Source organism: Phoenix dactylifera, chromosome 15 (genome assembly GCF_051530095.1).
Source record: "Phoenix dactylifera cultivar Ajwa chromosome 15, Ajwa_hap1_PhDact_Kaust_v1.1, whole genome shotgun sequence".
In the NCBI taxonomy this organism is placed as follows: Eukaryota; Viridiplantae; Streptophyta; class Magnoliopsida; order Arecales; family Arecaceae; genus Phoenix; species Phoenix dactylifera.
The window spans coordinates 14,985,176-14,995,340 of record NC_143204.1 but is presented as its reverse complement, the minus strand read 5'-3'; the positions used below and the strand labels follow the sequence as shown (position 1 = coordinate 14,995,340).

The 10,165-nt window shown below is 40.6% G+C and overlaps 1 pseudogene; it reads left to right on the top strand.

Moving 5' to 3' along the window:
* The first annotated feature begins 1,839 nt into the window (after positions 1 to 1,839).
* Positions 1,840 to 7,234, top strand: LOC103719798 (cytochrome P450 81Q32 pseudogene; annotated as a pseudogene).
* Positions 7,235 to 10,165: the final 2,931 nt, after the last annotated feature.

Here is a 10,165-nt window from a genome sequence, read left to right as displayed (position 1 = left end):
TATATTCTTCTCCGTTGGTAATTTTTTTTTAACAAATTGGTGATTCCATTTTCAAAGGAGGAGAATATAACTTTTTTTTCTTTTTCTCACTACAGGAAAAGGTAGATTTCCCGATGCTAGGAGAAAGCGTCGGGATATTTTGGTTCAGCGCCAAATTTTACCGACACTTTTAAAAAGCGTCGGTACATCTTTAGAATCGACGATGCTTTTTAAGCGTCGCTGTAAGCTGGACCTACGACGACGCTTATAAGCGTCGTCAGAGGCCAAATCCTTTCCAACGCCTCGCCCCACTCTCAATTGATGCCCTAGCTACCTTAAAAATGTCTCCTCTCCTCTCCTCTCATTCAAAAGCGTCCTCGAGCTCCGATCGCCTCTTCATCTCGCTTCCCGAGCTCCGATCGGCGTCCCCGAGCTCCGATCGCCTCCCCATCTCGCTTCCCGAGCTCCAATCGGCGTCCCCGCGCCAACATCAATCCATCGCCTCCCCATCTCGCTTTCCGAGCTTCAATCGGCGTCCCGCGCCGACATCAATCCATCGCCTCCCCATCTCGCTTTTCTGCTGCCGTCGCCCTCGCCCTCTTCTGGTGCCCTTCTTCTTCTCTCGTTTCTTGCATTTTTTGTTCTTGGCGAGGCTAGTATTTTCTGTTGATTTTTGGGGGGTTTTTGCAGATCCCTTTTCTTTCTTGGTGATTGCAGGTGCTTCCGAGCCTTAAAAATTATAGGTGCTTTCTTTCTCGTTTCTGAAGCGGCTTAGGGATTTAGAGAGGACAGAGAGGAGTTCTTCTTCTATAATTCCTCCTCCATTACGGATCGTTTGTGATCGTTTCTATTTCTTCTCCTCAGAATCGAATCCATGGCGCGGAAGCAAAAATCGGACGCAACGCGCCTCGACGAGGTGGATCGGACGCTCTACTCCATCTTCCGCAGCGCGGCCAACTCGCTCTCTTAGTTCTACACCCAGGCCATGAACCATCAGCTCTCCTTCCAGGCCGGCGAGCGCCATGCCCTGGTTCCTCTCTCTCTCATCCTCATCAATCGATCGTTCCCAGGTTCATCTTTGCTTTTATGGTTCCTTTAAATCGTTACAGGTTCCTACTTGATAGATTCAATTTGTATTGGCTCTTCTTTCATGGAATCTTTGTAAAATTTCTCCTTCCAGGCCATGAACCATCAGCTCTCCTTCTAGGCCGGCGAGCGCCATGCCCTGGTTCCCCTCTCTTTCTTTTTTTATTTTTTTAAAAAAATTGAAGGCTAAAGCCGACGCTTATATGAGTCTTTCAGCGACGCTTTTAAGCGTCGGTAAAAAGCGTCGTTAAAAACCGACCTTTCACAACGCTTTTGAGAAGCGTTGGAAAAAACTTTTTTCACTCAGGTATCGCCGACGCTTCGACGATGCTTTGGATAGCGTCGGACGGATCTTTACCGACGCTTATAAGCGTCAGTAAAGGATATAAAATATGCTGAAAAGACCACTTTTTTTGTAGTGTCTTTTTTTAATTTTCAGTTGCTGATATGTATATGTATATATATACATATGTATATGTATGTTTTCAAAGGAGGTGAGTTTCAGATTTCACTCGGTGTATATTAGATGGATCTTGGGCTGCATTCAGGCCCCATCATTCGCCATTCTTGTGAATGTCTCCCCCACGTGCTTCTTCAACACCTCGGTGGGGTTGAGATAGGGGTGCCCACTCTCGCCGTTACTCTTCACTATCTATGCGGATGCACTATCTAAAGCACTCTGGCATGGCACAGAGGCACAGGCTCTAGAGGAGTCTAGCCCAGCACCGAGTTTGACTCATGTTTTGCATCTGCTATTTGTCGATGACTGCATGCTATTGGCCCATGTGATGAGGCGGTCTACATAAACGATCCAAAGGATTCTTGTGGAGTATTGTGTGGCGTCAGGGCAACAGGTCAACTTGGCCAAGTCGACTATTCACTTCAGTCCGAAGGTCAAGCTGAGAGTGAAGACTTCCATTATGGAGATCTTAGGCATGGGCGAGCAGGAGGGCACCTTGATGTACCTTGGGGTGTTGATTACTGGGCGTCAACTCCGCAGGGGGGAGTGTTCCACCATGGAGCAGGGAATCAGGTACAGATTGGAGGGGTGGCAGGCGAGTTCTCTATCCATGATGGGTAGAGTCACCTTAGTACGATCTGTTCTCAGATCAATCTCGGTCTATCTCCTTTCCAACACCATTGGGCCTCTTGCACCATTGAGAGCCATGGAGCGTCTGTTCAGGAGCTTCATCTGGGGCCAACACGAGGGAGGGAGCGGTGTTCACCTGCTGGCCTGGGATGTGATCTGTCACCTGACTAGTGGTGGTGGTCTGTGGGCTCACTCCTTGTTAGAGCAGTGGGAGGTTCTTGCTACTAGAGCCCTTTGGGATTCTCTAATGATGGCCAAGTACGGCGTTTCGGCCGAAGAGCTTGTCTTCCATATTAGGCGCCACAGTTCTTTTATTTGGAGAGAGATCTATGCATGAGGCTTTTCTATTCTCGCTGCAATCAGATGACAGATCAGGGATGGGCAAACGATTGACATCCTAGAGGACAAATAGTTGGTTGCTGAGTGGATGGCCTACACTGCTTGATATGGTATGTTTGGCAGGTGCAGTATCTGTGATCTATTCATTCCAAGGGAACGAAGGTGGGAGGAGGGTCTCATTCGGCGGGCCTTTGGGGAGCACCTGGCTGAGCGAGTCTTAGTTTTGCCGATACTCGTAGAGGAGATAGCGGGCAAGAGTGTCTGGAGTGGCTCTGGGAGGTCAAAGGTGAACTCTCGAGACCTTTGCGACCTAGTGACGAGGGCCTCGACTCAACAGATAGATGGTACCTGGATTTGGTGACTGCGCATCCACCCCCATGTTTCCATGTTCATCTGGAAGCTAGCTTGGTGGTGCCTAACAACCAGGGGAGTATTGGTCAGCAGAGGGGTGAGGGTCTCCCCAGCCTGCGAGGCATACCCGGAGGTTGAGGAGTCCATCTACCATGTCCTTTTTGGATGCCCGCGGGCGGCCTAGATCTGGCGGTGCGCGGGCAAGGCATGACCCCGACGGAGAATTTTTTGGCTTGTTTGAAGGCATCTTCGAGAAGGCCCGACACCATGGATTGGGGGGTCAGACGTGCCTACTTTGCCTATTACATATGGCTAGATAGGAACATCCGAATCTTCGAGGATAGGTAGGTTCATCCGAGGATTGTGGTCGACAGAGTATTGATTCACGCAGCCGAGGCTACTTTCTCCTGAGACGGCTAGGGACATCTGGGATTCCCATGTAGCTTCTTTAGCAACCATGTTTGTTTTTATCTCTGGGGAGCCCCCACCCCCAAGTTATCTTAAGGTAAATTTCAACAGCAATGTTGCTAGGAAAGGAGAAAGTGGAGGAGTGGGCTTTTTTATTAGGGACCACTATTCCAGACTTGTGGTGACCGAGAGACGAAAGATCTTTGACACCTCTGTCATTAGAGATGAGCTGACAGCGCTGTGGGAGGGCATCTCCTATGCGAGGCAGACTCTGGGTGCGGCGGTTCCGGCGAGTCGTGGAGGAGATATTCTATGTTAGCTCGGTGTCGAGCCTGGAGGACTTCGTACCGCTGCTGAGGTGGGTGGGGGTGAACAGGGTTAAGAAGCGGATGGCGAAGGACATGGATGGGTTGTTCCAAGAGATGGTCGACGAGAGGCGCCGCCACCGCCGCCGGTGGGGGAAGGAAGATGGAGGAGGGGAAGAGAAGAAGACTATCGTGGATGTCATGCTTTCGCTGCAAGAAGAGGATCCCGTGTACTACACCGATGATATCATCAAAGGAATAATACTGGTTCATATTTTCCAATTAGATTTTTGCGTTTAAATAATTTGGAGATGAGATTCATTAAGATCCGCTCTACGGTTTAAATAAGAGCCGTTACAGCAATTTTATAGGAATCCGTTATATGAATAATATATTATTAATAGCAGATATAACAAAAACAGTTATCAGTTTGCCATTATCCTCATGATATTATTAAAATAAGGGACATTAATGTTTTCCTAATAAAATATTACTATTTTCTTAATAAAATACCTTTTTTTTTCAAAATTGAAATTTTTAATCAAGTTTTTCTCAAAATAAACATTATTTCTTTATGAGTGAACAGATATTCTGAAAATGATGCAATTGTCATTTGTCATGTGCCCATTATTTTCTATTACAATATCAGTAGAACTAATGCTATAACAGTTATTATTTTAACATAAAATAATTTGAAATCGCTTAAGAGTAAAACTAATAATGGTTATTTTAACCAGTAAGACCGTGGGGGTATGTTTAGTCTCACATTGATTATTAATTGAGAAGATCTTGATAGTTATACAGGACTAAGGGACCCAAAAATTATTTTCTTTTCGAAAAAATTATGGGTACAACTAAGAAAGCTAAAAAATACTTTGAGGAAAGAAAGGAAAACTAAACTCAGATAGTTCCATCATTACCTACTTTTTTTTTGAAAAAAGAAATGTTGGAAAATTGACATGAAATAAAAAAGCAAAACGGGAAGAATATGAAAAAGAGTTGCAGGAAGAAGTTGATTGGATAAGGTACATTAGTTGAAGCACATTCTTTAATATAGTGATTTCCTCCTTATAGATAAACTTGTAGGAATATTATCTTTAGCATACAACACCAAATGCTTTGATACACTATTTAAGAGCTACGTGTCTATTCTTTCTCCTTTCTGACAACTTTTTTTTCTGATTTTGTTGGCTGCATCCACACCATCGTATGTAAGACGTCGTTGTACCAAAAAAAAATAGAAAGCAAAAAAATACTTAACTCAAAATAAAAAGTACAAAACTAACTTAAAAATAGAAGAGAGTTCTGGTGGATTCTTTGCAAGAGAGAGGAGCAATTGTTGAATACAATCTGGCCTTAATCACTGCTTTATTTCAAAAGAACCAGTGTTCAACATGTGAGATGCATGTAGTTGATCTAGAAATCTGGCCTTAATCAGGCTTTTATTATTAGAAGTTATTCTACCCGGCCGGGACAAAACAAAAGCCAAAATAAGGACTCACAGCAATGCACAGTAGACACGGTCAAAAACGTCGACACATCCGAGGAACAGGAATCCATGGGGGTCGTTCTCACATATATTTTAATTGAACACTTTAGACGTGATTCTACGAGGTTCGTTAGATAGCCCTGATGGTCGAAGGTAGCTGCCGCCGGGACCCACACCTTTGTGCCGACACAGCCGTAAATTTCTCACCTTACACGTTGCACGACTCCTCTCTCTCTCTCTCTCTCTCTCTCTCTCTTTTTGGTGGCGCCCTTGGACTTGATATATATCATGATAGCAACCGCATCAGACCTAAAATATCTTCCTGCACGAGACTTTTGTTTATACAAAAGGTCAGATATATACAATCTTGTATAATTTTTGGTATCTCCTGATATAAGTGATGGTCAGAGAATTGACTCTGTGCTTTGAATGCATATGGGAACATGGTTTGGGTTGCAGCTGAGCCCATGTTCATATTTTCATGGTAGCAACCGCATCAGACCTGAAATATCTCATTGCACGAGACTTCCACCACTATTAAATTTATAGAGGGTTAAATATATACAGCTTTATATTTTTTTAGGTATCTCCCGATACAAAGTGGTGGTCAAAGAATTGATCTTGCGTGCTTTGAATGCATATGGGAACATGGTTTGGGTTGCAACTTAGCTCATGTTCATATTTTTTTGGATTGCATTTGGATCAAGAGTTTTTCAATCCATATCTATATTTGAGTTTTAAGTGGAGATTAAATTTTCGATTCATTTGGGATCATGTAGCTAGAACTTTATTCAGGTTAGGATAAAGACCAAGACCAAGACAGTTTGAGGTTGGCTTGTTAAGTTGGGTTAAGCGTCAGCAGATAGGCAAGTTTGGGTTGAGGTGCCTTGATGGGTTATAAAAGCATATGCTGTTGTTCTCGTAACCCAACCCAAATCTCACTTTAAGCAACAAAAGTTAGCTTTAGCTAGCTGAAATTTGTGCGCATCTAATACAAATATAAAAAACGACTTCTTGTAGGGTAACTTTGGAAAATTGAACTAGTTAGGTCACTGAAAAACATAGAAACTCAAATTCAATTTTTTCAAGTTGGATCGCCGGGTTCCAAGTTGATCGCCTAATTAATAGCATTTCAATCAAAATTTCGACCAATCCGATCCAAAGTAACCTTGGACCATTGATGTACTTGATTGGGAAATCGGCATCTTATTTAGTCATAAATTTTATACCAATTGATGAATTTGGTTAATCATTTGACCTGAAGTTTTCTAGCATAAAGACCTCCAAAAAAAAAATCAAACGAAGAAATATTTTAAAATTTTACTTAGATTTTTTTTGTAGAAAAAAAGATAAAGAGTAATCACTCACTTTTCTCCCCATTTATGCATGTAGATCACCAATCTGAGTATAGATATGATTAAAGATGCTGCAATTCTTTTCTTTAATGAGTATAGACATGATTTAACTGGCTTTTATTTCTTTGTAGGTCCTCATAGCAGCTGGAACTGATACTACTGCTGTAACAATGGAATGGGCAATGTCACTCCTACTCAACCACCCAGAGGCACTGGAGAAAGCTTACACTGAAATAGAGAGTCATGTTGGCCACGAGCACTTGGTCTCTGATTCAGATCTCCCCCGGCTTCACTACCTCGAGAGCATCATCAAGGAGACACTCAGATTGTTCCCAGCCGGCCCACTCCTGGTGCCACACGAGTCATCAGCCGAGTGCAACGTAGGAGGCTTCGACATTCCACGCGGCACGATGCTATTGATCAATGCCTATGCAATCCATAGGGATCCCAAGGTATGGGAGGATCCCACGGAGTTCAAGCCAGAAAGGTTTGAAGGTGGCGAGGGAGAGAGGTACAAGTTTCTCCCTTTTGGGTCAGGGAGGAGGGCGTGCCCAGGAGAAGGCTTGGCTACGAGGTTGATGGGGTTGGTGCTGGGATCTCTGATCCAGTGTTTTGAATGGAAGAGGGTTGGAGAAGAGGAGGTGGATTTGACTGAGGGCGAGGGGCTCGCCATGCCCAAGGCCGTCCCTTTGGAGGCCGTGTGCAAGCCGCGTCAAGCCATGATCAATATATTGTCTCAGCTTCAGGAATAATTTGATTGGGGGTAAGGTATATATGAGAGCATATATTACAAAATATGATTTGCTGTAATAAATTGGACTGAGAAGATCCAATTAAGTAAGACCCATTGCAGTGTCTGCATCTATGTCTCACTTTATAAGAGGTTAAATGATTATTAGTTATAATCTTCATAAAATATTTTCTTGTTAGACGCTTCATATATATACTGGTGGTTCCTTTAATATGTGTTGTTTCAATATATATTTTCATAATGCTTTTTTTATTTTTGAGAGGATATTTTTATGACACGTTTAGTAGAGAATATCCTGCACTTGGAATGATCCGATCGTGGAGAAAGAAGAATTTCTTCAGCCAGCTTAAGTTGAATCTGCCAAAGAAAATTTAGAAATAATGGAAAAAATGCTAAGATAGGATTTATATCTCCTTTTATTTTATCGATGATCCACTCCTATTTATAACAGTAATAAAGTCCTTTTTATACAATTTGAGTTAGGTTTCTTTTCTAGTTCGAATATAACTATATTTTCAAAAGTAAATATAATTAGTAAAACTAAATATAAAAAAACTATAATTCTACATAATGTAGATCTCTGACTTCTACATCAACTTGCATGTTTTCTGCCACTATGTCTAATTATTCACGGATTGAGAGATATGTTAGTCAAAGTATTTTCTGAAAAAGAAACCTTTGATTTGATCTGCATGTTTCGGAGCTCTAATGATGGAATTTAGGCCCGTTTCAACCCTGTTAGAGATTAGCACTAAGTCGTAGATCTCGATAAGTTACACTATTTTAATTAAAAAAAACTTAATTTGGCATCGTATAATCAAGTTTGACCTCCGGAAGTTTGATACATGATTTGGCTTCTTAACGTAGTGAATATTGCTTCTAGATTCTATCAAATTTTATCTATAATGGCCAAAATGATCCGTATCGTGTTCAATGATCTTTCTGGATTATGGATCCACTTCTGTTATTGGGATATCAAGGAACTCACAACAAGTTCGATGAAATAATTAAAAGCCCTGCTACCATTGCCAGGGAAAAAATGGGAAAATCTGTCAAGCTTTTTTTGGTTCCGCATTTTGTTGGCACGATAAATGATGTGATCTGATCGCAGCTCACATAATATCATAAATAATCAGATTATAATGCATAATGTTACATAAGGCATAACTTTTTGCATCCTTGAGCTACTAGATTATAATTGCATAATAAGAGATCAACATGGTCAAAATATATATCTGTTTGGGAACATTATGTAAATGGTGAACTGCAAGGGTATAATAAGCACTGCAGCAAGACTAATAACAGTATTCTAGAGAAATAAGGAGGCGTACAAAGGGAAAGCAAAGGATGATTTCCTGAGGTCTTAATACAATGGCTGATCAAGCCAATGATGGGGCAACAACGCCCATCCATTACCTTTAAGAGGGATATATGGTGAACACTGTACATGAGTTTCTTGAAATTTTAGGATTAATAAAATCTTTTAGGGCTGGTTTCAATAACCTACGTCGAGTCCCACCCTCATCTCAATTTTGGATGTCATTTCTCCCAGCTTAGGGCTCCTCCTTTATTGCATTTGATTCAGCCCCTAGATTTGTTCGATTTATATTACATCATCATTATCTCCAAAACATCCCACCCATGTTCATTAGCATCAATAGCAAATCTTTTACACAATCATCTCAAGATTCTCACGGTATCATGCAGCTCACACAATCCAATTCCAGTCCGCGTCAGTTACAACCATTCATCTATGAGGTCTATCACTCCTTGACTACTTCCCAGTTCCCTAATTTGATCAATTAATGGCTTGGACTAGAAAGGATTAGGAAAGTTATATACAAAATCTTGACCCACATCCTACCTTAACCCGACCTGCAAATAACCTATTTTAAGCATGTTTGAATTTGACTTAAAAAGGATTAGATCATAAATAAGTCAACTTGTCTCAACCTATTTATAAAATTGTTTGGGTTCAGATTTAAACTTTTGATTTGTTTAACCTATTTTGATCTATTTAATAATTGGGTTGGATCATGTCCTGACCGGTTTAACTTATTTAAAATTTATTTAATCTGTTTAAAATTTGCTTAACCCATTTCTCTCCTATATAACCCGACCCACTTAACATGTTTAACCCATTAAAATCCATCTAATATGTTAAAAACCCACTTAATCTATTTAACCTATTTAGCCTAATTTGATCTATTTAATAAACAAGTTGTGCAAGTAGAGTCAAGTTACCTATTTTATAAATAGGTAGGGTTTATATCTGAATTTTTTATTTGTTTAATAAATAGGATGGGTTCGGGTTGATAAATTTTTGATCCGATCCATATCCAGTCCTATCCAGACAAATAAAAATCATATAGGACGGGCACCATAAGAAGAAATATGGGGCAAAACTCATTTTTTGACACATTTTCTTTTGCGCCAATAGAGAAAATCTAAAAGTCAAATAAAGATAAGAGAATTTCTACTAATGAAGTTTGCAAGTCCTCCAACTTAAAAAAAGAAGACAAAAAAAAAAACATTACACGCGCCAAAAGAGACCATCCATGAAGAAAGACCATAATCCGTATCCCCTTTCTTCCTTATCAAGCCTCTCCTTTTATCTTCTTCCTTATCAAGCCATCTCTCTCATCTTTGAGGTCTTCCTTTTCCTCCGAAGTCTTTTTCTCCGGCCTTGCTAGAAATTGTGTATCAATTTACCTAAAAATGTATGTTAGAGTATTGGATAACTATTTTATTAAGTCAGTATCACCTCACAATGCAGTGTGTACTAGTGAATACTATATTTTAAAAATTATATATCACTTTACTTGAAAGTATGTATGAGTTACTGCTAGGTATGTATCCTAAAAGCTCCTAATATATATCAAGAAGCTGATAAGTGTATATCACTTGGCCATGTAGTGCACGATCATATTCTAAAAATTGTGTATCAATTTATCTAAAAATATGTATTGGAATGTTGAATAATTATATTGCTAAGTGTATATCAACTAATCA